The sequence below is a fragment of the Bos taurus genome, chromosome 11, assembly GCF_002263795.3.
Source record: "Bos taurus isolate L1 Dominette 01449 registration number 42190680 breed Hereford chromosome 11, ARS-UCD2.0, whole genome shotgun sequence".
In the NCBI taxonomy this organism is placed as follows: domain Eukaryota; kingdom Metazoa; phylum Chordata; class Mammalia; order Artiodactyla; family Bovidae; genus Bos; species Bos taurus.
The window spans coordinates 48,541,193-48,569,181 of NC_037338.1; the positions used below are offsets into that span (position 1 = coordinate 48,541,193).

Below are 27,989 nucleotides of genomic sequence, written 5' to 3' on the forward strand. Positions count from 1 at the left end.
AGGATTGGCTCTAATCCAGTGACTGTGTCCTTATAAGAAGGAAATTTGGATGCAGACTGAGACATGCAGGGGGAGAATACCATGTAACAGTTCAGGCATTTTACAGTGATGCCTCTGCAGTCCAAGGAACACCAGGGATTGCTGGCAACCCCCAGAAACTAGGAAAAGACAAGGAAGCATTCTCCCTTTAAGCCTTTGGAGGGAGTGTGGCCCTGCCGATACCTTGGTTTCAGACATCTCCCCTCTGGAACTGAGAGAATAAATTTCTATTATTTTAAGCCATCAAGTTTATGGAAATTTCTTATATTAAGTTTATGGGAACTTGTACTCATGACCTTGCAAAACCCACAGTCCCCTGCTGGTCTCCCTGTTTTAAGAAGAAACAGAGCTGCCTGGCATGACTGTCCTCAGAGGACCTGTTCAGGGTCCAGGCACTGTTCTCTCCTTTCCAGTGCTCCTGTGTGTGTTCAGTTGCTCTGTCGTGTCCAGGTCTTTGTAACCCCATAGACTGTAGCCCACCAGGCTCCTCTGTCCATGGGATCTCCCATGCAAAAATACTGGGGCAGGTTGCTATTTCCTCTTCCAGGGGATCTTCCCAACCCAGAGACCGAATCTGTGTTTCCTGCATTGACAGGTGAACTCTTTACCACTGAGCCACCTGGGAAGCCCTTCCAGTGCTCACAGTCATTCAATTATCCAGTCTAGAATTTTGCACTTGTTCAGGGCCCTCTATAATGTACTTCTGCCGTCTATGGGGTCGCACAGAGTCGGACACGACTGAAGCGACTTAGCAGCAGCAGCAAAGGACCTTATTCACTGTTCCCTGTGAGTATCCCTACATATGTCGTGCGCTTTCCATGCTTTGACTTGAGTCCCCACTCCCCCTTTCCTGAAGGCCACATCCCTATCGAACCAAGCTGTATCCCACCCATCTTTAACATCTGCTCTTTCCTCCTGGGCCACTCTAGACTAAGGTGGATTCCGTGTCCTGCACCCTCAAAGCACACTCTGCTCGCTAGCACCTGTCATTGGGCAATATTCTTCCCAGCTGTCTTGAGACATATCACATGTTTTCTTATTTCTTAACTCATATTTTTTTACTTTGCCAATATTGATGGCTTTTCGGCTGGGCTCAGGTCTCAGTCCTTGAAGGTAGACAATCTGTCTTTTGATCCTTTTTCTGCTCTATACACTTTATACATTGTTAGTATTCAACATATACGTAGTGGAGTTTCTAAGCAATGGTAGGTGATAATTTTCTTTGCCGGGGAAAGATTAAAGAACAAGAAAGTCTGTTGCTTCATTGTACCCCAATGTTCATCGCAGCACTGTTTATAATAGCCAGGACATGGAAGCAACCTAGATGTCCATCAGCAGATGAATGGATAAGAAAGCTGTGGTACATATACACAATGGAGTATTACTCAGCCATTGAAAAGAATACATTTGAATCAGTTCTAATGAGGTGGATGAAACTGGAGCCTATTATACAGAGTGAAGTAAGCCAGAAAGAAAAACACCAATACAGTATGCTGCTAAATCGCTTCAGTCGTGTCCAACTCTGTGTGACCCCATAGACGGCAGCCCACCAGGCTCCCCCGTCCCTGGGATTCTCCAGGCAAAAACACTGGAGTGGGTTGCCATTTCCTTCTCCAATGCATGAAAGTGAAAAGTGAAAGTGAAGTCGCTCAGTCATGTCTGACTCTTAGCGACCCCATGGACTGCAGCCAACCGGGCTCCTCCGTCCATGGGATTTTCCAGGCAAGAGTACTGGAGTGGGGTGCCATTGCCTTCTCCATACTAACACATATATATGAAATTTAGAAAGATGGTAACAATAACCCTGTATATGAGACAGCAAAAGAGACACTGATGTCTTTTGGACTCTGTGGGAGAGGGAGAGGGTGGGATGATTTGGGAGAATGGCATTGAAACGTGTATAATATCATATATGAAACGAGTCGCCAGTCCAGGTTCCATGCACGATACTGGATGCTTGGGGCTGGTGCACTGGGACGACCCAGAGGGATGGTATGGGGAGGGAGGAGGGAGGAGGGAGGAGGGTTCAGGATGGGGAACACATGTATACCTGTGGCAGATTCATTCTGATATGTGGCAAAACCCATACAATATTGTAAAGTTAAATAAAATAAAATTTAAAAAATAAAATAAAATAAAAAACAAGAAAGTTTGACTCAAAGGAAAGTCTTCTTCACATTTAGGGTGGAAATTGTACTCTGGGTCCAAGAAGGTGATGGTATGTCTGTATATATCTTTGGAGTACAAACTCTGTATCTTTCTCCCATTTAAAAAAATGTATTCACTTTTCACTGCACTGGGTCTTGGTTGCTGCCCTGGGCTTTCTCTAGTTGTGGCGAGTTGGGGCTATTCTCTGGTTGTGGTGCATGGGCTCTCATTGTGGTGGCTTCTCTTGTTGCAGAGCATCAGTTTGCGAGTTTGGGCCAAGTAGTTGTGGTGCATGGGCTAAGTTGCCCTGTAGTGTGTGGAATCCTTCTGGACCAGGGGTTGAACTTGTATCCCTTGCACTGGCAGGTGGATGCTCAACCACTGGACCACTGGGGAAGTCCATCCCCATCTAGCCAAAAAGCAACCATCAGGCATTGTACAGCTTCTGTGTGCCTGCTTCTGTGATGGGCTTGAGGAGGTGGTGGTAGATAAGACAGAAATGACCTTTATCTTCCATGAATGTTTAGTTTTGTGGGAAATATTAACCAAGAGGAACAGTTCTTGACTTGCTGCTTTAATAGCTTTTCATTCAGGTGACACAGTAGAGACAAGACTGGGGAATCAATGCTGGAAGCCAGGTTTGTGCTGGATGACCACTTGACTCAAGAGTGAACCAATTCTGTTTTCCCTCTCTTGGGAAAGTGAGAAGTGAGATTCAGAGATAGCCAGTTGCCATGGACTGAATTGTGTTTTCCTCCAATTTATATAGGGGCTTCCTAGGTGATTCAGGGGTAAAGAACCTGCCTGCCAATGCAGGAGAGGCAGATTCGATCTCTGGGTCAGGAAGATCCCCTGGAGGAGGGATCCACTGCAGTATTCTTGCCTGGGAAATCCCATGAACCAGCGGAGCCTGGTGGATTACAGCCCAGGGATCACAAGAGAGTCAGACGCGACTGAGCATGCAGGCACGAATTTATATATTGAAGCCCTAACATCCAATGAGAAGGTATTATATTTGGAGGTGGGGCCTTTGGGAAGTAATTAGGTTTATTTATTTATTAATAATTTTATTTATTTAGTTTTGGCTGTTCTGGGTCTTGTTACTGTACACGCTTTTCTCTAGTTTCGGTATCAGGGTTTCTTACTTTGGCAGTTTCTCTTGTTACTGAGCTGGGCTCTAGCGGGTGTGGGCTTCAGTAGTGTGGCTCCCAGACTCTAGAGCACAGGCTCAATAGTTGTGGCACATGAGCTCAGTTGCTCCATATCATATGCGATCTTCCCAGACCAGAGGTTGAACCTGCATCTCCTGTATTGGCAGGTGGATTCTTTACCACTGAGCCACCAAGGAAGCCTGGTAATTAGGTTCAGATGAGGTCACAAGGATGCACCCCCATGGTGGGATTAGTGCTGTTGTAAGAAGAGACGCCAGAGAGCTCCCACATCACCCCCTGTCTCTGTGATAGGAGGACACAGAAAGAAAGCTGGCCATCTGTCAGTCCTCACCAGATCCCAGCCATGCCAGCACTCTCATCTTGGACTTTGAACCTCCAGAACTGTGGGAGAATAAATTTCTGTGATTTAAGCCTTCAGTCTGTAGTACGTCGTTATGGTGGCCTGAGCTAAAACACCAATTATTCAAGAGGCAGGAGTCGTAATAAGTAAGCATGAGGAGGTGTGCAGGCTGTGTTCTGCCATAAAGAGCATGTGGAAGATGGGTTAGCAGAGAAGCAAGAGTGACAGAGATCATTAGAGCACAGAGGTGTGAGAAACCCTGCCTGCTTTCCTAGGCTCTCCAGTCCCCGGTTCCGGACACTCCCAGAGCCCAGCTGCCCTGGGGTTCTGACTTTACCCCAGTGTCCTCCCCACAGATTCCCTTTGTTGCTTATGCCAGCTTGGTCAGTTTCTGTTACTTACAACCAAATGACTGTCTTCCAAGACCCTCCCATTTTACAGAGGAGGACAATAAGAGCCCAGAGGCTGACTAGTCCAGGGCTCCATTAGTGAGTGACAGAGTCTGGGCTGCAGTTCTGGTCCTCAGACCAGCTCTCTGCAGTCCTGCCCTTCTGGGCTAGCAGGGTGAACTTGTTAAGCAGACCTGGGAGGCTCTGAGACCCCGAGGAGAAATGCTGTTATTCTCTCACTGCCAGCAGTTTAAAACACGATCTGTGTTGGGTCATCCTTGAAAGTGCCTTCCTAACATCACATGTGTTTTCCCCCCTTTTTCTGTAATCCTGTCCAATTGACAGCAGGGCTGTCACCAATCACTTTTTTTTTTTTTTTTTGGCCTTTGAATCTTGCATCTAAAAGATTCTTAGCAGCGTGCACTTGGCTGACAACAGAGGTCTCCCCAGTCCTTCCTGCCTTCTCTGCATTTGTCTGCCTTTTGTTCTCGTAATCGGATACATGTTTCTATCAAGAACAGGTGATTTTCTCCGAGCTATATGATAGGGAACACCTGACACCCATACCCCATTTGGTTTCTATATTTATGTTAAGCTATGTTTTAAAAATGAGCTCATGGTTAGTTGGAAGACATGTAAAAATAGAAAGGAAAAAATATTACTGTTTCCATCTTCCCACCAGGACTGCTGATAACATCATAGAGAATCTTTCTGGTCCTTTTCTGCTTGTGAAGTTAGTTTGCAAAAATATGCAGTTGTACTTATACATAGTAACAACTTTGTATTCTACTTTTCACCTGAAGATAATGCTCTAAAGAGTTTTGTGCCCTTTCAGACATTTTGTAAATATCACTTTTAAGGGCTGTTATCCATTCTAGTAAATTGAGCACAATTAAGTGTATAGTAAATCCTTTTTGGCATGTGCTAAGTCACTTCAGTTGTGTCTGACTCTTTACAACCCCATGGACTGTAGCTCACCAGGCTCCCCTGTCCATGGGATTCTCCAGGCAAGAATACTGAAGTGGGTTGCCGTGCCCGTCGCCGTGCCCTCCTCCAAGGGATCTTCCCCACCCAGGGATGGGACCTGTGTCTCCTGCATTGGCAAGTGGGTTCTCTACCACTAGCGCCACCTGGGGAGCGTGAATGACAATAAATAAATGTATGAATGTGAAAGCCACGCTCATGTTGAGACATCCCATTTGTTTCTGACTTTGTGCATGTGTGTGGCTATAGGGAATGGTATTGTTGGCCTTTGTTTTTCAGATGTTTTCCTTATGCTGATGGAATTAGGGATAAATAGGTGTGAGTCTTTGAAAAGCTTTTGATGCGTGGCATCAAATGGATTTCATACACAGAGCACTGATTCCCCTGTTCCCAGTAGAGTGAGCGACCCTGTCAGAATTTCCTGTATGGTTCTCTGCCCAAGACTGAGTGAGAACAAATAGCTGTTTCTATCAGCGTTCTTTGAGGTCTGTCCGGAGAACTCCCAGCCGCCTGTTTGTAGATCGCATGACCCCTAGCAAGAGGGAGGGACATACATTTTGTTCTTTCATTTGATGAAGTTACAGTAACTGTTTGTCTCCAGCATGTGGAAAAACGTTGCCAGTGTGATGCTGTAGATTGTTTTACATGAAAAGCCATCAGTCCTTTTTTTTTTTTGGATGAGTGGATAAAGACTACCTAACAATGTAAGCCAATTGGAAGTATTTTATTATGATCACACTTTTTGAAGCAAAAGTAGGAAAATGGGAAACTAGATTATCTTTACTCAACTGTTTTTGTATATTCTGCATTTCAGGAAGAGAGGCCTAGTGTTTTTTTGATGAGGGTGGGTGGGAAAAGTCTCACAGAAGAGGTGGGACTTGATTTAGAGTAGGAGCTGAGCACAGGGAGCATCACGAGGACCATGTGAGAACTCCCGTGGTGGCTGGGTTTGGCTGGATCGGCCAGACTGCACACCTGTGTGTGTGTGTGTGTGTGTGTGTGTGTGTGTGTGTGTATGCTTGGTCATATCCAACTCTTTTGTGACCCCCTGGACTGTAGCCCACCAAGCTCCTCTGTCCATGGAATTTTCCAGGCAAGAATACTGGAGTGGGTTGTTATTTCCTCCTCCAGGGGATCTTCCCGACCCAAGGATTGAACATGGGTCTCCCACATTGCAGGTGGATTCTTTAGAGTCTGAGCCATCAGGGAAGCCCCTGAACAAGGGCCGATGCCTTGTTTCCATGGAAGGAAATAGGGCAGTGATCTTCAAACTGTGCTCCGGGGCCAGCAGTAGCACCACCTGGGATCTTGCTAGAAAGGCAGGCTTGGGCCCTATGTTAGACCTACAGACTCAGACACTCTGGAGGTGGCCCAGGAATCTGTGCTTTAACAAGCCCACTGAGGAATTCTGATGTACCTCACATTTAAGAGCCCCTGACATAAGGAAATGGGGTTCGAGGGGAAGTATATGATCCAAGAGGAAATACTGACAGGCTGTTGGAGAATGGAGGAAGAGGTAGAAGCTAGGGAGAGGGGTGGTGTGGCTGGTGTGGACACTGGCCTTGCCCGATCTGTGCACCCAGGAGTGTTAGGAGTGTGCTGCCCAGGCAGTTTTGGCAGTGTCTCAGTAAAACTCTTTGGTTGCAAGTAACAGAGTCCTTGGACTGCAAGGAGATCAATGCAGTCAATCCTAAAGGAAATCAGTCCTGAATATTCATTGGAAGGACTGATGCTAAAGCTGAAGGTCCAATACTTTGGCCAGCTGATGTGAAGAACTGACTTATTGGAAAAGACCCTGATGCTGGGAAAGATTAAAGGCAGGAGGAGAGGGGGATGACAGAGGATGAGATGGTTGGGTGGCATCACTGACTCAATGTACATGAGTTTGAGGAAGCTCCAGGAGAGACTGCAGGTGTGCTGCAGCCCATGAGGTCTCAAAGAGTTGGATATGACTGAGCAACTGAACTGAACAGAAATGTGCTTCTGATCAGCTTCAGCAAGAGAGGATGTTTGTGGGAAGGATGTTGGGGTGGCTCCCAGAATATGAAAGGACAGAGTCCACCTGGACTTCAGGAAGGACTGAAACCAGGAGCTGGGCATGGTGAGAACCCAGAGAGTATATGAGCTTAAAATAAAAAAGAGACTCAACTCTGTCCTTATACAGTATGTCTGTCTGTCTCTTTTAGCATGAAATATTGTGTTTGCTTCTCTGTACTCCCTTCTTTCTGTCTCTGCAGACATCCTTTTTTGCTTTGGTGACCATTTGGTCGGACATGGCCATTCTGTGTGTGTGTGTGTGTGTGTGTGTGTGTGTGTGTGTGTGTGCTCAGTTGTGTCCGACTCTTTGTGCCCCCAGGGACTGTAGCTTGCCAGGCTCCTTTGTCCATGAGGTTCTCCAGGCAAGAATACTGGAGTGAGTTGCCATTTCCTTCTCCAAGGAATCTTCCTGACCCAGGGATTGAATCCGTGTATCTTTTGCTTCCCCTGCATTGGCAGGTGGATTCTTTACCACTGTGCCTACAGTCCTCATTTTCAATAACCTGCAGATCTCTCAGCTCTAATTCTAAATTCCTGGGGGGAAAAATTGGAGAGGTCCAGCTGGGGGCCGACAGTGCCTGAATCAGCTTTGGCTGGAGGCAGGGTCCTCTGTTCATGCCTGGGGATAGGGATGGGGGATGCGGAGGGTGGGTGGTCCTTGTAAGAGAGGTGAATGGGCAGCATGGCTGTGCCACAGTGTCTGTTCCTCAGAGCGTGGCTGTGCCAAACAGTGTCTGTTCCTCAGTGCAGTGTTTTCATGGTTACTAGTGTGATCCACTAGTATGGGGAAATGGTTTTTGTTTTCATTCATAATGAACTTCTTAACAGTGCACTCTTGCAACACAGCGGGGCCCCTTTAAGGGTTTGTGTGCACTAATTATTAGAAACCCTATTGTTGATGGAGTTGGAAGGAGGGGATGGGAGGGGAGGAGGGGATGGGAGGGGAGGAGCTTGTTGGTGCAGAGGGACTGACACGGTGATTCTTTTCCTTTTGAGGGCAGGATGATAGCTTTTAAAGCTGCTCTCCATAAGAGTCTGTGATTACAAATGAAACAACGGAGTCTGGGCATCTCAGCCTGAAGGACGAGAGAGGAGGAATTGCGGTGGCCTGTGTGTTCCTTCTTCTTGAGCACAGTAGACGCACCTTCACCTGATTGGTGCTGTGGTGTGTTTGGGTCCATGCGTCTTTCTTTCCTATGAAATCTGGGACTAAGTTGCTAATGGTTTTACAAGAATTGTTCCTTTGTTTTATTTGAATATTTCTAACTTCTGGGAGACCATAGGGCATATGTGTGAATGGATCTCTACCCACTTTCCAAAGAGGGAAAACTCCAACTCACTGGTTTCCTTTACTGTCTTGGTTGTAAACTGCTTCTCTAACCTTCTCTCTGCCCCGAGTCATTCATTCATTCATGCATGCATTCACTCATTCCTTCACTCATTCATTCATACCTTCTGTGTGCCAAGCACTGTGTAAAGAGATAAACTTCGTCTTACTTCAAGTTTGTTTTATTTATTTTAATTTTTGGCCACGCCCTTCAGCATGTGGAATCATAGTTCCCCACCAGAGTTTGAACCCACATCCCCTGCATTAGAAGTGGGGGAGGGTCTTAACTATTGGACCTCCAGGGAAGTCCCCTAGAGTTTGTCCTGCTTCGTATTTTCAATCACCCTCCCTGGCACTTCCTTTTTAGTTTTCCCTCCTCCTCTCAGCCTTTGGAAGGACCCCCCTGGCAGAAGATACCCTGGAAAATGACAGCTCCCCCCAGTCCATGCCCAGCTGGCCTGGTCCCAACTCCCCTGAGCCCCTTGTAGCCCCAAACCCAGGATGCTCTCACATCATTGAGGATTTGCTCATGTTTTCTCCCTTCCTGAAGTGTCCCCTTCTTCCTCCTGAATCTACCAAGCTCCTGCTCATCATTCAACATCTCCTGGAGCATCCCCTGCTAATTTAGCAGCCCAGCCTCAGCTCACAGAGCGCGGCTGTGGGTGTGATGATCTGACTGTCATTCAGCTAGACTTGAACTTGGTGATGTCTAGGACTGTCCCACTCATCTTTAGATCCTGACTGATGGATAAAGGATCGAATGCTACTCTGGGCAACAGGATGGGGGAGAAAAGGAAAGGATAAAGGAGATAAAGTCACTCATAATTCCACTATAGAAATGCATTCTGGGGGATCCTTAAGGCTATTTGAACACAAAAATTTTGTGTGGTTGGAGTTACTATGTATCTTGCTTTCCCATTAACATTAATATATTAATATATCCTTGTGTCCACAATATTTATAAACGGAATTTTAGTGACCTTTTAAAATTGTACAGTCAATTCCTTTTTTTAAATTGTTGGACAGCTGTATTATTTTCAGTTTCTTTTGTAATAAAAAGCATGGGATGTGTTTGTGCCTTAATCTTTGTTTACCTCTGATGATTTCTTTTGGGTAGGTTCCCAGGAGTACAATTGCTAGGTCAGAGGGTAGCAAAGCTATAAAGATTTGAGCGATAAGAGCAACTTGCCTCCCAGAAAGATCATACCAATCTCTCCTCCCATCTGCAGTTCTGGATGATTGGGTTTGTAAATTCTTTAAAAAAAAAAAAAATGGAGGTGAAAAAAAAATAAGAAGCACTGATATCCTCTTTTTTAAATTTTTTAATTGAAGGATAATTGCTTTACAACGTTGTGTTGGTTTCTGGCATACATCAACATGAATCAGCCTGATATCCTCTTAAGTGGCTATGACTTCCATCTGGAGGGAGCTTTCCAGGTGGCGCTAGTGGTAAAGAATCCACCTGCCAATGCAAGAGACATAGGAGATGCAAGTTTGATCCCTGCAACGGGAAGATCCCCTGGAGAAGGAAATGGCAACCAGCTCCAATATTCTTGCCTGGAAAATCTGTCTGGAGGAAGTGGCAGCTTTTCCTGTTTTTGGAGCCCCTGTGTGGAGACAGGCTTGTTGCCTTGCAGTCCAGGGCTGGGAGCTTGGCCCTCAGTGACAAGGGCCAGGGCTCTCAGCATAGCTGCCCCTTCCATGACCCCAGAGAGACTCTGTAGCTTTCCGAAGTAGGGAGGGAAAGAAGCTGCTTGCTGACCTGTGGGCAGGGGGCTTCAGACAGCAATGCATTGGCTGAACATCCATCACTGAGGGACTCAAGCTTCAGGAAGCCCATCTGGCTTTATAAAATCTACCAGACATTAAAGGAAAATGGAGTGAGGGTGAAGCATTCGTTGCCGTCATGGTGCAGAGAGGTCGCTACTGTGCATTCATCTGCCTGGGGCTTCCTGGCCACTTAAGCCCAGGAGCAAACAAAGATGGGTTCCCAAGAGGTCATTCATTTCCAGACAGGAAATTGGACCTGCCTGGAAGCTGAACTTGCACCCTCTTGCACATATACATCTGTTGAAATATTAAGTATACTCTGCATTAAGCAATGAAGGATACACAAGAGATGTAGTTTCAATCCCTAGGTTGGGAAGATCCCGTGGAGGAGGAAACGGCAACCCACTCCAGTATCCTGGCCTGAAAAATCCCATGGACAGAGAAGCTGGGCAGGCTACAGTCCACAGGGTCTTAAAAAGTTAGACACAATTGAGTGACTAAGCACACAGAACCTGCAAATTCACTTTGAGGGGTACAATTGTAGCCCCCCAAAGGCGATAAGATCCACTTGCTGTTGGCACCCCTGTTTAAACCGTGGTATTGCTTATTTTTGCTGATATACTTCTGGAATTGGTGCCATTTTGAGGACACTTAAAAAATAAAGTGAACCCTAATCAAGTTTTTATTTTCCAGCTGAGGAGGATCTCACATAGATTATGTTTTTTAAATTGACATTATTTTGTCACCTAGTAAACTGAAAAAAATTACTTAAAACGTTTAATATGAATGGGCTTCCCAGGTAGTGCTGCTGCTGCTTCTGCTAAGTCGTTTCAGTCATGTCCGACTCTGTGCGACCCCACAGATGGCAGCCCACCAGGCTCCCCCGTCCCTGGGATTCTCCAGGCAAGAACACTGGAGTGTGTTGCCATTTCCTTCTCCAAAGCGTGAAAGTGAAAAGTGAAAGTGAAGTCGTTCAGTCATGCCCGACTCTTTGCGACCCCATGGACTGCAGCCTACCAGGCTCCTCTGCCCATGGGATTTTCCAGGCAAGAGTACTGGAATGGGGTGCCATCGCCTTCTCCAGGTAGCGCTAGTGGTTAATAACCCACCTGCCAATGCAGGAGATGTAAGATGAGGGTTCAATCCCTGGGTGGGGAAGATCTCCTGGAGGAGGAAATGGCAACCCAATCCAGTATTGTTGCCTGGAGAATTCCATGGACAGAGCAGCCTGATGGGATACAGTCCATAGGGTCGCCAAGAGTCAGACACAACACACAGCACAAATTGAAAAAATTAATTAAAACATTTAATATGAACAAAATTGGAGATGGAAAGCTAACACCTGGTGAGTATTAAAACTTTTGTTTTAATACTCTGGTCCCTTTAAAATTCTCATTTCATTGAATCCTTACAGTGGGAACTGTTTTTTTTTCTTATTTTTGTAGATGAGGGAACTGAAACTTAGAGAATTTAAATAACATTCAAAATCATGAAGTCAGTAAGTGGTAGAGATGAAATGCCCTTCTCGGTATTTAGGGGGTGGTTCTTCTCCTGGCTCTGGCAGGAGCTGGACTAAAGGGGGGTGGGTAAGCTAGCTGCCGTGACCTGGTCCTGGGAGGGACAGGGCTGTGTGCCCCTAGGAGAAAGCCTGCTGTGGTTTCTGCTGAGGATCTGCTTTGAGAGGAGCTTAGAGGCACTTCAAAGGGAACCAGATGGAGAAGTTGGACAGCTCCCAGCTTCTCTCGCCTTAGACCCTCACTGTGGGTGCCTGTGTTTAGTTGGGGTGATCTGAATCCTTATGCAAACATACACTCTCGGTGGGTACTGCTGTACTGATTTCCAGCTCTCTCAGCTCAGGAACTGGAACCTCACCTTTCGGTACCATCATAATGAGTTTGTCGGTAGTACTGCGGTGTAAATGGCTTTATGCACACGGGTGCATAATCCACCCTCAGGAGGCCTCAGTCAGCTCCAGGGGACGTGAGTTCAGGTTGGAGAGGAGGTCAAGGGGATCTGAGTTTTTAGGCATTAGTTGTCAGAGGCTGTGTCTTAGTCAAGTCTTCACCCCCACCACTGCTCCCTTTTCTCCCGCATGAACCAGGAGAGAGAAAACCAACTGGATGATTTAGCATCATCCAAAAAGGGGAATTTGGGGCTTCCCTGGTGGTCCGGTGGTTAAGATTGCACTTCCACTGCAGGGGGTGGGATGCACAGGTTAGATCCTTGGTTGGGGAACTAAGATCCCACATGTTGAGTGGTGCGGCCAACAAGGAAAGAAAATATGAATTCTGCTAATTCCTAAATCAGCAGAGTTTAAACTATTACTGGTACACATCCCTCCCCAAGGCTGCCCTGGTGGCTCAGTGGTAAAGAATCTGCTGGCCAGGGCAGAAGATGTGGGTTCGATCCCTGGGTCAGGAAGGTCCTCTGGAGAAAGAAATGGCAACCCACTTCAGTTGCCTGGGAAATCCTATGGACAGAGGAACCTTAAGTTTAAACTATTCCTCAAACTTAACAACAAGAAACCAAAGCTTGCCCTAAGATTCAAACTCTGTAAATAATGGAAATAGGGGAAGAAATAAAGTAAAAAAAAAAATTTTTTTAATTAAAAAAAAACAAAAACAAAACAAAAAGGGGAATTCATTGTAAAGAGTTAGGGAGTTGCAGCTGGACTCCATGGGGTCCTAGAAACTGGGCTGGAAGCTATTGGGAAGCCTCCTGTTCTCACTTCCTTCCCCTCCCCAAGACCCTGCTCTCATATCTCAGCTTCATTTTCTGTGTATATGTGTGTGTGTGTGTTCACTGTTCTCTTTCTGACTCTGTCTCTCCAGGCGTCTACTTTTCATGCGCGTGCACGCTAAGTTGCTTCAATCATGTCTGACTCTTTGTGACTCCGTGGACTGTAGCCCACCAGGCTCCTCTGTCCATAGGATTTTCCAGGCAAGAATTCTGAAGTGGGTTGCCATTTCTTTCTCCAGGGGACCTTCCCGACCCAGGGATTGAACCCACATCTCCTGCTCTGGCCTGCAGATTCTTCACCACTGAGCCACCAGGGAAGCCCTGAGGAAGGATGTGTACCAGTATTTTATTGGTATACCAGTATTAGAAGGACATATTTAGTATAACAATTTGTTTTAACTACTGTTATTGCTGGATGGTGGGATTCTGGGGGATTTTTATTTTATTCTTTTTTTAAGGGTCTTAGTTCCCTGACCTGGAATCAAATCTGTGTGCCCTGCAGTGGAAGCACGGAGTCTTAACCACTGGACCACTAGGTCCAGGTCTTGTCCTTTTCTGTCTTAAAATTTTTTTCTACAATAAGCATAAACAAGTAACATAGACAGGTTAGGTTTATGTTAAGAGTAAGCAAGTTAAACCCAGTGGTCGAGTTTCACTAGGCCAGTAGGTAATGAGTGGCTTGTAGAAGATGAACAATAGGTGATCTCTGCCCTCAAGGAATTTATGGCCTGACGGGGAGGGTGATATAAGCACATATAAATCAAGCTGAAAGGAAGCTATGTTAAATGCTAATAGATTATTACAAAGCGTGTAAAAGCCATTTACACTTCTAAGAAGTTCAGGGAAGGGCCTCATGAAAAGAGTAGCCCTGGATCTGAGTGTAGAATAGGGGTTCTCAGCCAGGGGCTCTTTGGCCCCCAGAGAACATTTGCCAGTCTCTAGAGGCATTTAAAAAAATTTCATGTATTTATTTAGCTGTACCAGGTCTTAGTTGCAGCATGTGGGATCTGGTTCCCTGGCCAGGGATTGAACCTGGGCCCCCTGCATTGGGAGTGCAGAGTCTTAGCTACTGGAACCACCTGGGAAGTCCTTCTAGAGGCATTTTTTCTCTTTTTAATTTAAATTTATTTATTTTTAATTGGAGGATAATTACCTTACAGTATTATGTTGGTTTCTGCCATACGTCAACATGAATCAGCCATAGGGATACGTATGTCCGCCCCCCAGCCCCCTGCCCTTGAACTTCTCTCCCTCCTGGAGGCATTTTTGATCTTCACAGATGGGATGGAGGGAATGCTACTGGCATTCCCTAGCATGGTAGGGAATGCTACTACCAGCAACCCTGGTGGAGAGACCAGGGTTGCTGCTGAACATCCTTCAATGCTCAGGACAGCTCCCTCCCTGACCAGCAAATAATTTCCTGGCTCCAGATGTCAAGGCTTCTAATCCAGTCCATGGGATTTTGGCAGACAGAGCTGGGAAAGAACCTTCCAGGCAAAGAGAATGATGGCAGGGCACAGTGGCAAAAACACATGATGTGTGCCCAGGAATTAGCGGAGGGCACGTGAGGCTGGTGGGGTGGGCCCAGCTGGCTGGTGGGGCCCTCAGTACCAAAGCAAGCAATTGGATGTGTTCTGTGGTCAGTCGGGAGCTGTGGAAGTTTTGTGTTTTTATTTATTTGGCCATGTGGGTTCTTAATTGTGGTGTGGTGGGAGGTCTTTGTTGCAGCATGCAGGATTTTTTAGTTGTGGCGTGCAAACTCCTAGCTGTGGCACGTGGGATCTAGTTCCTGGACCATGGATCAGACCCAGGTCCCCTGCATTGGGAGGGTGGAGTGTTAGCCACTGGGCCACCAGGGAAGTCATACCGTGGAAGATTTTGGAACAGTGGAATCGCTCCATTAAGAAGGGTATCATTTCTGCTCACCGCAGCTTTGCCTCATTGCTGGCTCATCTGCACACCCATGCTCAATCACACCCGTATGTTCCTGTTTTCCACCTCAGGCTGTCCATTCTTTGTTTTGTACGCTTCCGAAGGAAAGCTGTGTCAGCATTCTGCTTTGCTGACCCGTGATTCCCATCTACTGGTGACAAAGGGATACAGCAAAAACATGATCCCCCTTTGGACCGCTCTATTTCCTGCTGCAGTTTCCCAAGAATCTACCCTGGCGAGGGGTGACTGTCCACATCTGTGCAGATGGCCTCGGAGCAGCTTTGTTTGCTCATCACCACTGTTTGGGTGTTTGCTGACATCCTCATGCTCTCTCAGGATGCAGCGTGGGGTAGGGGGTAGTGCCCAGGGGACAGGTCACACTCAGCAGTCTCCACACAGGGCAAGCAGAGGCCAGGACTGGAGCTGGGTCAGATTGCAGTCATCAGATGAAAGAATGCCTGAGGCAGGGGAAGGAGTGCCCCAGAACTCAACAGGGTTCTGTCCCCACCTGTTCACTGCTGATTTGTCAACAGAGCAGTGCTGGACACTTGCTGGACCAGGTCAGTACAATAGGTACCAGGTCAGTAGATCAGTGATTTCTTTTTTTTCTTAATATTTATTTATTTGGCTTTTCTGGGTCTTAGTTGGGGCACTTGGGATCTTTGGTTGCTATATGTGAACTGTTAGCTGTGGCATGTGGGATCTAGTTCCCTGAGCAGGGATTGAACCCAGGCCCCCTGCATTGGGAGCTCAGTGTCTTAGCCACTGGACCACCAGGGAAGTCCCAGTTGGTCAGTGATTTCTGAATGAAAGGATGAGGAGAGGTTCAGGGAGGGATGGTGTGATGGCTCAAGATCACACTGCCAGTTGGGATCAGAGCTGAGCCTAGATCCATGGTTCCTGACCCTCAACTGGGAGCCCTTCTCCTGTGCTGCACCCCGTTCAGTGCATAGGGACCCAGAGATGTCACCCTAGGCCCTGACTGATACAGATCTTCCCGAAGACCAGGCCCCTATACCCAGCACTCTGTGCTCCAGTCCCCTCCTGTTGAAGTCCACTGCTAACCAACTAACTAATCCACCCTAAAAAGCAACTTGCCTTCTCTACCTGCAAACGAGCCACAGAACCACACCATACTACACCACAGGCTGTGGTTCCTTTAGTTATCCCTCCCAGGATAGCATACCCCCAGGGGCACCTCCAGGGCTGGTGCCTTGTTGTTTTTTAGTTGCTCAGTTGTGTCCAATTCTTTGTGACCCCGTGGACTGTAGCCCGCTAGGCTCCTCTGTCCATGGGGTGTCCAGAATACTGGAGTGGGTTGCCATTTCCTCCTCCAGGGAATCTAACCCACCTAGTGATTGAACCCACATCTATTGCATTGGCAGGCAGGTTCTTTACCACTGAGCCCCCTGGGAAGCTAGCCCAGGCTTAATTCTTCACAGACCAGTCAGGGCTGGGGTTTGAGGAAAGATCCTATCAATGCTGAAGTTTGGGCTAAACTATACCATTCATGGCTTCCCAAGTGGCTCAGTGGTAAAGAGTCCGTCTGCCAGTGCAGGAGACGTGGGTTCAATACCTGGGTTGGGAAGATTCCCTGAAGTAGAAAGTGGTGACCGACTCCAATATTCTTGCTTGGGATATCCCATGGACAGAAGAGCCTGACAGGCTATGGTCCATGGGGTTGCAAAGAGTTGGACACAACTGAGCACATGAGCATGTGTACCATTCACAGTAAAACCTTGGTCAAATGCACACAGGGAGAGGAAGTAGTGTGAACTTGTCCATCATTTTCTCTGTTTTGGGATGGAGGCAGGGTGAATACAGGTGTCTCTGACACTACCAGAGTCTTCTTGGAAGAAGCATTTCCCTGATGTCACGCAGCCAGAAGGAAGCAATGCATCAGGGTGGGATGCTTTTAAGAGTCCACTGAGACAGCAGCACTCCTCCCTGTGCTCTGAAAACCATGCTCATTGGATGTTAGTGTCCACTAACCCCAGGAAGGGGCTTGCAGGCAGTGCCACCCCTGGTCTCCCAGCCACAAAGCATCCCTAGGTCTTATAGGCACAAGGGCTGGACTCAGCCCCACCCAGGGCTGTTCAGGTATAACTCCCACGGTGGCTCCTGCTTCACCCTGCTGTTAGTGGGACACCATGGTCCTTCGCTCACAGCCTCCACCATAGGGAAATAATGTCACAGGTGTGTGCAGCATTTCTTTTCAATGTATTTTCTTGTTGTAGTTGCTCAGTTGTGTCTGACTCTTTGCGACCCCATGGACTGTAGCATGCCAGGCTTCCCTGTCCTTCTCAATCTCCCAGAGTTTGTCCATTGAGTTGATGATGCCATCTAATCATCTCATCCTCTGTCACCCCCTTCTTCTCCTGTCATCAACCTTTCCCAATATCAGGGTCTTTTCCAGTGAGTTGGCTCTTCACATCAGGTGGCCAAAGTATTGGAGCTTCAGCATCACTATTTTCTTGTATATCATCCCATTTGACAGGACTACTGGCTCTGGTGGGGACACCCCATTGTGTAGAGGACATAAACCCAGTGAGTCTCCTGGGTGCTTGTCCAAGGACCGTCACCCAGTGAGTGGTGCAGCACAGACCGGCTCTGTGGACAGCGAAACCTCTGGGCATCATGAAGATGAGAGGAGATGGAATGGGTGGTTTACAGTGCGGTGCTGGCGCAGAGCAGGCAGTGGGTCTGCCTGGGAGAAGGGCATGCTGCACACACTCCCTGGGGAAGGTCCCGAGGTTGGGGGGGGTAGACTCCCAATCAGTGGGAGGTTCTCTCAAGCTTTTGTTTGATTTCAGCAGAACCCAAGTTGTGTTACAGTTTGAAAGAGCCTTGGGAAGTGGGCTTATGTATTAGATAGGCTCATTTTAGATAAAACCAGCCTTCACGATGACTTACCAAGATTTCCTCAGCAGAGCCTGAGGAATATCATAATATTTTACTGATTTTGTGCTGTCAAAAAAAGTTGGGAAATCCATTTAGCACCGAGGCTTTGAAATCTCACATTCTAGTTTCAGTCCTAACATGGACTCGCTGTGTGATCTGCAGTTCAGTTCAGCCCCTCAGTCATGTCTGACTCTTTGTGACCCCATTGACTGCAGCACATCAGGCTTCCCTGTCTATCACCAATTCCTGGAGCTTCTCAAACTTGTGTCCATTGAATCGATGATGCCATCCAACCATCTCATCCTCTGTGTGACCTTAGCCTGATTATTTAACTTCTCTGATGGACATCTTCAGCCTGGGAAATGTAGATTAGAATCATGCCTACTTCGTAGAGTGGTTGTACCTGCAAATGCACGTAGGGCGCTTAGGGCTGTGCTCAGTAATCAGCGCCGCTTATTATGGGATGTTAACCTCCCCCCACCCCGAAATGTAAAGTGTTTCAGCTTGCTGTTGGTTCCCAGGATAGCAGGCCATCCCTCACCAGGACTTCCCTTTCTGTCCACCCTGTCTTCATGGCCATCTGGAGCTCACAACAAATGGAAAGAAAGCATACTGTTTTCATTCTGAATTGACTAAATTTCTTATATCACCCTCCTCTAATCCAACTCTTTGTGTTCTGTGTTGGAATTGTTTTCTCCTTGGTGACCTAGTTTTATCCATTCTTTTCAGATCTGCAAAAGCAAATGGAACAGATGTTACAAAGCACTTCTCATTCTGTGTAGTTGAGAGGAATATCTTTTCTAAACGAAGCAAACTATTTGATGTATTTCAGCTTCTTAACTACTAAGCATCATTCTACCTCATCTTTTTTTTTTTTTAATAATTTTATTTATTTATTTTTGGCTGTGCTGGGTCTTCGTTGCTGCATGGGCTTTTCCTTAGCTGCAGTGAGCAGGGCCTACTCTCCTATTGTGATGCACAGGCTTCTCACTGCGGTGGCTTCTCTTGTTGCAGAGCATGGGCTCTAGGGCCATGGGCTTCAGTAGTTGTGGCTCTTGGGCTCTAGGGCACAGGCTTCAGTGGTTGTGGTGCACGGGGCTTAGTTGCCATGGCATGTGGGATATTCCCAGACGAGGGACAGAACCTGTGTCCCCTGCATTGGCAGGCAGATTCTTTACCACTGAGCCACCAAGGAAGCCCCTCCCCCTGCCTCCTCCCCCAACCCCCACCCCTCATTTAAAAAAAACTTCTTTCCTTTTTGGCCGAGTGGCTTACAGGATCTCAGTTCCCTGACCAGGGATCAAACTCAGACCATGGCAGTGAAAACCCAGAATCCTAACCAGTAGCCAATAGGGAACTCCCTCCTCCACACCTTTTAGAGCACTACCAAGGATTACCTTTCCAAGCGACAAAATGTTGTTACCCAAACCAGGGCCTTGCCTTTCTCTCTCAGGGTCCGTCTGCTCCTGATGGCTGCACCCCAGGAGTTGTAAGCAACCAGCACAGCTGGGAGGCTGGCATGCGCTGATCTCTCAGGGGAGCCGTGGGCTTCCTTACATCACCTGAAGCACAGGTGTTCTTGATGATGGATTGGCCAGCTCAGGAGCCCAGTTCACAATGCCCAGCCAGATCAGTTCTGTAGCAGTCATTAGCTGCGCTTTTTCCATAACTGTCCCTTGTAATTAACAACTCCCTGACGATCGAGACATGTGCTGGAGAACCTCCTCTCAAAATTGAAATTTCACTCACTAAAGAAAACCTGGCTGTTTTCCACTCTGCTTTTTTTTTTCTTGGGCTTTTATGTTCTCATCAGGGAGGCATTCTGGGCACTGGCCAGACAGCCCTGCTGCAGACAATCTCTGTTCTTCCATGAGCAGGTAAGTCAGGCCTGGATGTGATTAGCCTTTCTCTAGCTCCTCCCACTTTGGGTGAGGTGACAGTGATTTTGGTGGCTGCCCAAGCCTTCCTGCAGACAAGCCCAGGGGCCTGGAATCGTAATAGTTTCTTATGTGTCACACAATAACCAAGTCACCTCCAGATCTTTTCTGGAGGAAATCAAGATGTATATATATATATATAGATGATGGATTGGCCAGCTCAGGAGCCCAGTTCACATATATATATATATATATATATGTACATATATATATATACATATATATATATACATATATACATATGTACATATGTACATATACATATATACATATATATGTATATACATATATATGTATATACATATATATATACATATATATGTATATGACTTCCCTGGTGACCTTAGGCTAAGAATCCACTTGCCAATGCAGAGGACACAGGTTTGATCTCTGGTGCAAGAAGATCCCATGTGCCGCAGGGCAACCAAGCCCATGCACCACAACTACTGAGCCCGTGCTCTAGAATGTGTGAGGCACAACTGCTGAAGCCCATGCACCCTAAAGCCTCTGCTCCGCAACAAGAGAAGCCATTGGAATGAGAAGCCCGTGCACTGAAATAAAGAGTAGCTTCCACTCGCTACAACTAGAGAGAAAGCCTGTTCACAGCAATTAAGACCCAGCACAGCCAAATATATATGTGCAGAGTGTGTGTGTATGTATTTGTGTACATGCTAAGTCAATTCAGTTGGGTCCGACTCTGTGCAACGCTGTGGACTGCAGCCTTCCAGGGTCCTCTGTCCATGTGATTCTCTAGGCAAGAATACTGGAGTGGGTTGCCATGCTCTCCTCCAGGGGATCTTCCCAAACCAGGGATTGAACCCAGGTCTCCAGAATTGCAGGCAGATTCTTTACTGTCTATCAATAGCAGGAACATATTTAGTCGTGAAACTTCTGGATAGAACATAATATACAGGCTTTGTTTTTTCCTCTACAACCAGAACCATTTGAAAAATATGATTTTTGCATTGCTTGCTAATTTTCATTCATCTTAAATGTCATTATATCCTCTCTAATGAATTGAGATGAGTTTACAATGCCATCTAAAATTGGCAAATTTTATTTGGTTAGACAATTTCAGTAAATTAAATAAATGACATTGTACTATGAAGCAGAACAGATGTAACTTGAAAAATTATAAATTCTGTTTTCCTCTAAATTTGTTACAATGAATCATTTATGAATTAAATGAGGTAATGGGCTGTACTCAATATATTCTGTTTCTATAAAATTACACACATATATATAATTGTGTATATATATAATTATATGTATACATATAAAATTTTATATGTATATGTATATACATGGAGAAGACAATGGCACCCCACTCCAGTACTCTTGCCTGGAAAATGCTATGGATGGAGGACCCTGGTAGGCTGCAGTCCATGGGGTCGCTAAGAGTCGGACACGACTGAGCGACTTCACTTTCACTTTTCACTTTCATGCGTTGGAGGAGGAAATGGCAACCCACTCCAGTGTTCTTGCCTGGAGAATCCCAGGGATGGGGGAGCCTGGTGGGCTGTCATCTCTGGGGTCACACAGAGTCGGACATGACTGAAGCTACTTAGCAGCAGCAGAAGTATATACATATATATATGTATATATAATACATATACATATTCATATACATATACATATATATATATATATGGGCTTCCCAGGTGGCTCAGTGGTAAAGAATCCACCTGCCAATGCAGGAGACATGGGTTTGATCCCTGGGTGGGAAAAATCCCCTGGAGAAGGAAATGGCAACCCCCTCCAGTATTCTTGCCTGGGAAAATCCCATGGACAGAGGAGCCTACCGGGCTACAGTCTCTGGGATTGACGCAACTTAGTGACTAAACAACAACAAAAATAAATATACATTTCCTTTTGTTTCTCCTTTCATCTGTCATTGGACATTTAAGTTGCTTCCATCCCTTGGCTATTGTGAATCATGCTGCTATGAACATGGGTGTGCAAATATTTCTCTGTAATAGAATTGCTTTAAAATTGGAGCTGCGTTCTACTGATAACTTGGCTGATTTTAACCATAAAGAAATCAGCAACTCCACCCACAAGACCAGCCTCACTTGTCTGTGTTTGTTCCTGTAGTATCATGAGATTGTCCCCTTGAAGGACGCATTCTCAGCACAGCTGAATGAGAGGGCTGCAGGGACCTGGGTTCATACCTGTGCAGATGTGTCTACCACAAACACACATCCCTTCTGGAAGGAAGGCTGGAAGAGTGGACATCAACCATTTTCCGTTTCAGAAACATAATGTAAAATTTCCCTCTGTTGGGCAGTCAGGGGTCATTGCTGTATGGGTAGCCAGAAGAATGATACAAGCTTGTTACACTGGCATCTAGAGTTTTCACATCCTATTAGGTCATAGCTCTACCTGCCTTGAACGACTTGATGTGTCTGAAAAGATCACACCATGACATCTGTGTCTGAGTAGTGAGCATAAGTGTAGGAATACCAGTTTCCTGATGCTCATGAGGTCACTGGGAACCATGAGAAACCCCTAAACTTGTGTCCACACTGGTTCTGCTCCCTGGGTGGTCTTCCTTACCTCCTTCTGCTCTAACCAGGTCTTGACTTTCTTTAGGGTCCCACTTGAGTCTTAATTCCTTGGGAGCCCACCATTCTTCTTTTTTTCTGTTCTTATACTTTTATTCAGGCATGGATCTAGGTTTAATAGATCCTGAAGCATTTACAGTGGAAGAAAGATGCCTTCTCCAAAAAAGTCATAAAAAATTTGATGAGTATGCTTGCTAGGACCCCTCCCAGGACCCATGCAGTTGAGGGGTCTTGAAATTTAAGCTTCATTAGCTTCTCTGTAAATCTGCTTATATTCATTCTCTTTTTCTCTTTCTTCCCCCTTTAAAGAATTAGAGTATAATTTATATAGAATGAAATTTACCCTTTTTATAATGTAGTTCTATGAACTTTGACAAACTCGTGCAATTGTGTAACCATTATCACAGTATACAGAACCATTCCATCACATTCAGAAATTTCCACATGCCCCTTTGAAGTCAACTTCTCTCACATCCCCAGCCTCTGGCAGTGTATCTGTTTCTGTCTCTAATAGTTCTGTCTTTTTCAGAATGTCATATAAGTGGAGTCAAGCAGCATGTAGCCTTTTGAATCTGGCTTCCCTGGTGGCTCAGAAGGTAAAGAATCTGCCTCCAATGCGGGAAACCCAGGTTTGATCCCTGAGTTGGGAAGATTCCCTGGAGAAGGAAATGGCTACCCATTCCAGTATTCTTGCCTGGAAAATTCCATGGACAGAGGAGCCTGGCAGGCTGCAGTCCATGGGGTCTCAAAGAGTTGGATACGACTAACGCCTTCACCTTCTTTCACTTAGTGTAATACATTTGAATTTCACCATGTTACTGCGTGTCTCACCCATTCTGTGCCCGGCACTGGAGATGAAAGGAGGGGAATGTCCCAGTTCCTGCTGTCAGAGAGCTCACAGTCTAATGGAGGAGGCTCTTGGGCCCACCTCCGTAGGCTTTTCCTTCAATATTTAGCACACACAGCTTTGCTCTGCTATCTCATCCCAATACACCTGGCACTCCAGGTACTTCTGATCCCCCTGAGCATAAAATCTCTTACCTTCTTGAGGTATCATGTTGGACTGGAAAGAGCAAAGGGTTTGAAGCCAGAAAGTGACGGCACTTTGAATCCAGCTTACCCACCTGGCATCTCTGTGACTTTGTGTTAGACTCAGAAGTGCTGAATGAATATCTAATGAACGGATGTAAGAATGGAACCTCCTTAAGTCCCAGGTCCTACGTGTTTAAAAAGGGGATACTAGTCACGACTTCACCTGACTGCTGTGGGCGTCAGTGAGCACCCGGCGGGCATCAGTAAAGACCTGTCCTGTTCCCCTCTCTTCCCTGGAGCCCTGTGATACCCTCCTTGGACAGGTGTGTGCACATCGTGTAGACCTCCAAGCTGGGCACAGCAACACCAGCACCTGCTCTGTGGGAATGGGGGTGGGGGGAAAGAGCTGGCACAGGTTCCCAGAGAATCGCACAGGCACCCCACAGCTACCACCTCCAATCTAGCTCAGAGCACCCTCAGGCTTATTCCCCTTCCCCCCTCTCATGGTGCAGGCAGGAAGGTCCATCACTACTTTCCTCTCACCAAGTGTATCCCTTGTGCGTGCATGCTCAGTCACTTCAGTTGTGTCTAAATCTCTTCGACCCCATGGACTGTAGCCCGCCAGGCTCCTCTCTCCATGAGATCCTCCAGACAAGAATACTAGAGTGGGTTGCCATGCCATCCTCCAAGGGATCATCCCAACCCAGGGATTGAATCCAGGTCTCCCGCGTTGCAGGTGGATTCTTTATCCACTGAGCCACCTGGGAAGCCCCATATCCCTTGTAGGGTGCTTTAGAGATAAGTTCACCAGGAGGAGAACCATAACCCTTTACAAGGGGGCGATCTGGCCAAGAATAATGTCTCTGGCTCTCAGATCCTGGGAGGGGTTGTGAGCTGGGAAGTGGGCGACCACAGGACAGTCATTGTAAAGGAAATCCATGCTCTCCTTCAAAACATACTCAGTGAGACTCAACGCAGCAGTTATTAGTCAACTGTTTGTATAATTATCTGTTTGCTGGCTGCCTTTCCTACCAGAGGACCCAGGGTACATAGTAGATGCTCAACAAATAATGATTGGGTGAAAACTATTTTGTGCCTAAAGGAATTGGCATTTGAAGCCACTATTTCTGTAAATAGAAGTGATCCCTTTATTTCTGTAGACCGGAAACTAGTATTTGTCATCCTTCTACACTGCCTCTGCAATGTTAAATTCTCAGCTATAGTCTCCTTGTTTAATCTGTGCAGTGGCTGTTGACCATAGGTGTTTTTCTTCTCCAGCCTCAAGGAAACTGGTCCAGAGGAGTTAAGAAACACACTCCCAGTCCCATAGCTAGTCAGTGATGGAGCTAGATTCAGACTCAGGTCTGATGCCAGAGCTTAAAATACTCAGACCGATACTTGAACAGGACTTGAGTGGGCTGGATTGCAGAGTTTAATGCTTAACAGCATGAACTGAAATCTGTAGCGTGTCTGTTCTGTGTTTTTCTAAATTGGACTTTGGAGTATTTCTGTAATCCAATTTAAATTTGTATTTTTGCCACACACATTTTACACAACTCTAAATAAGTAATAACCTCTTCTCTGTGCCACGGCGATAGGGGCTTCAGAATGGTCCTGGACTTCAGGGCAGGAGACCTGGGTTTGAATCTTGTCAGACAAGGAAGGGGCCTTTGGTGGATCTCTGAACCACTCTGAGCCTCAGTTTTTTATTAACTGTGAAAAGAATCCCAGTTGTCTCAGAGGGTTGTGGTGTAGACCAAAGGACCAAATAAAAGAATAAGGTGTTTGTTGGGGTGTTCCCCCAGGAACAGTTTTGTGTGTGTAAGTCTCAAGTCTGCAGAGAGGAGTTGGACGTGAAGCACACTGAAAAGAAAGAATCTACAGGACTTCCTGATGGTCTAGTGATTAAGATTCCGTGCTTCCAATGCGGGGGCATAGATTCGATCCCTGTTTGGAGAAGTTCTGCGTGCCACACAGTGAGACCAAGAGAAAAAGAGAAGCGTCTATAGGCAGGGGCTAGCAGAATCACATGCCACGTTGAGAAAGAAGGACATGGTTTGTTTATTTTTGGCTGAGATCAGCTTTGTTGTTGTTCAGTCACTAAGTCATGTCTGACTGTTTGTGACCCCATGGACTGCAGCATGCCAGGCTTCCCTGTCCTTCACTGTCCCCCAGAATTTGCTCAAACTCATGTCCATTGAGTCGGGGACGCCATCAACCATCTCATCCTCTGTTGCCCCCTTCTTCTCTTGCCTTCATTCTTTCCCAGCATCAGGGTCTTTTCCAAAGATTCTTTGCATCAGGCCAAAGGATTGGAGCTTCAGCTTCAGCATCAGTCCTTCCAATGAATATTCAGAGTTGATTTCCTTTAGGATTGACTGATTTGATCTCCTTGTAGTCCAAGGGACTCTCAAGAGTCATTTCCAGTGCCACAGTTCAAAAGCATCAGTCCTTCGGTGCTCAGCCTTCTTTATGAGATTCCTTGTCTGTATTATAAAAAAACAACTTATCTCTCATAGGCCATATGAAGATGAATAGTGATATTGCTTATAAAGAAGTTTGCACAGTCCCTGGTAACTAATGGATACTCAATAAATAAAGAAGAACTTACAAATCATAGTCATATAGTCTCCAAGGAGCCCAAATGCCCAGTGGGCCAGTTCTGCTGTTCTCCTTTTTTCTCCCTCTAGCCTTTTAGAAGGTCACAGTGGGTAAACAGAAGCGGGAGCCCAAGGGATGGAACCCATGGCAACCAGAGCCCAGCTGGCTTGCCATGCCATGGGAACCTTGAGCTCTGTGCCCAGCCTGAGAAGCTGCCCAGCTTAGGCTTGTGGATAACCACTGTGAGTAAGGACGTTCCCTACACAGCATGGTAAAGGTTAGGCTTGCTCAGTTGCCTATAGCACCCAGGCCCATAGTATGTCCAAGACAGTCCTTTCAGAGCTATAGTATTAGCAGCCCCTAGAGGTGTGTTATGTTTCTTGCAAATTGTTGTTTTGTCATACATGGACCCTCCAATACCCGGAAGTTGTATCGAGCTTGGAGGCTAATGCCTGGCCAGCTTTATGCATTTTTGGACACCAATACACACACACACACACACACACACACACTTACACTTATGAGTGTGAATTCTTCAAGATGCTTTTTCTTTTTAAGGTCAGGTTTTTTAAATCAATTTGATAAGGTTTATTTTATTTATTTACTTTAAAATTTTTGCCTGCATTGTGTGGCATGTGGCCACACATGGGTTAGTTCTTTGACCAGGAATTGAACCTGTACCCCTTGCCTTTGGAAACATAGGTTCTTAACCACTTGACTGCCCCAGGGAAATCCCAGTACGAGTGTTTTAAGTGTGAATTTGAATTCTGAATTTTGATAAATGGACAGTTATGTAGCCACCACTGCAATCAAGATGCAAGAAGCTTCCATCATTTTCCATAATTCTTTCACTCTACTTTGTAGTCACCTCTTCCACCATCTCTAGTTCTTGCACAACCACTGATTTTTTTTAATCCCTATAAACTTTCCTTTTTCAGAATAGCATATAAATGGAATCATACAGTATATTGGTTTGGGGTTTGACTTTTTTCATGGAGTTGTAATGCATTTGGGACTCCAAATGCTTTTGATTGCAGCAAGTTGAGTGGTTCTGAGATCCACATGGAAAACCAATGGCATTCCTGTATAACATTAAAAACCAAGAGAAAATCTAATGTTAAAAACCCATAATACCATAAAAAAAATTCTTGAAATATATACTTAAGAATAAAGAAAACAAAACAAGTCCAAGGTCTTTACAGAAAAATCTGTAGCATATCTTGAAAAGATGTTAAGGAAGACTCAGTAGAGGGGACCATGTTCATGAAAAGGAAACCCGATAAAGATGGTGACTCTTCCCAAGTAAATCTGTAATTTCAGTGTACTCTCAATCAGAACAGATAAAGTTTCTCATGGAACTTGACAAGCTGTAATGAAATTCATGTAGAAAATCTAAGGGCTAAGAATAGGCAAGACAGCATTAAGAATATCAGGATTTAGGAGACTTCCCCGGTGGTCCAGTGGCTAAGACACTGTGCTCCCAATGTAGGTTCGATCCCTGGTCAGGGAGCTAGATCCCACATGCCACAACTGAGAGTTTGCAAACTGCAGCTAAAGGTCCCATATGCTGCAACTAAGACCCAGCGCAGCCAAATAAATAAATATTTTTTAAAAAGAATATCAGGATTTATTATAAAGCTATGGAAATTAATACCCTGTGGTATAGGTGCATAGTTGGTCAGTAGACCAGCGTAAGGGAATGGAGAACTGAAATAATATCTATACATGTTAGAAAACATTACACGTAATGGTAGAATTGAAAATCAGTGGGGGAAAAAAAAAAAAAAGAAAATCAGTGGGAAGGAATTTGGTAATTGTTATTAGAACAGTTGGGATCCTTACAAAAAAAGCATAACATTGAATCCCTAACTCATAACATACATAAAGATAAGTTACAGATGAATTAAAACCTAATAGTGAAAAAGTGAATCTTAAAAACTTTTATGAGAAGATATATGTGGCCAGGATTTTCTCAACAAGATATAAAAAAGCAAGCTATAAAAGACTGATATATTTATCACTTAAAATTTAAAACTTCTGTACAACAGAAAGGACCACAGCAAAGAAAGTTAAAAGG

The 27,989-nt window shown here is 45.8% G+C and overlaps 1 protein-coding gene and 1 non-coding gene across 9 annotated transcripts in view; one reads left to right on the forward strand and one right to left on the reverse strand.

The window, feature by feature from the left end:
- Positions 1–27,989, forward strand: part of REEP1 (receptor accessory protein 1) — a 136,887-nt gene that overhangs the window by 22,234 nt on the left and 86,664 nt on the right.
- LOC112448917 (small nucleolar RNA SNORA68) lies at positions 10,708–10,846 on the reverse strand. The gene has a single exon (XR_003037376.1). It is a non-coding gene; the product is annotated as a small nucleolar RNA SNORA68 (small nucleolar RNA).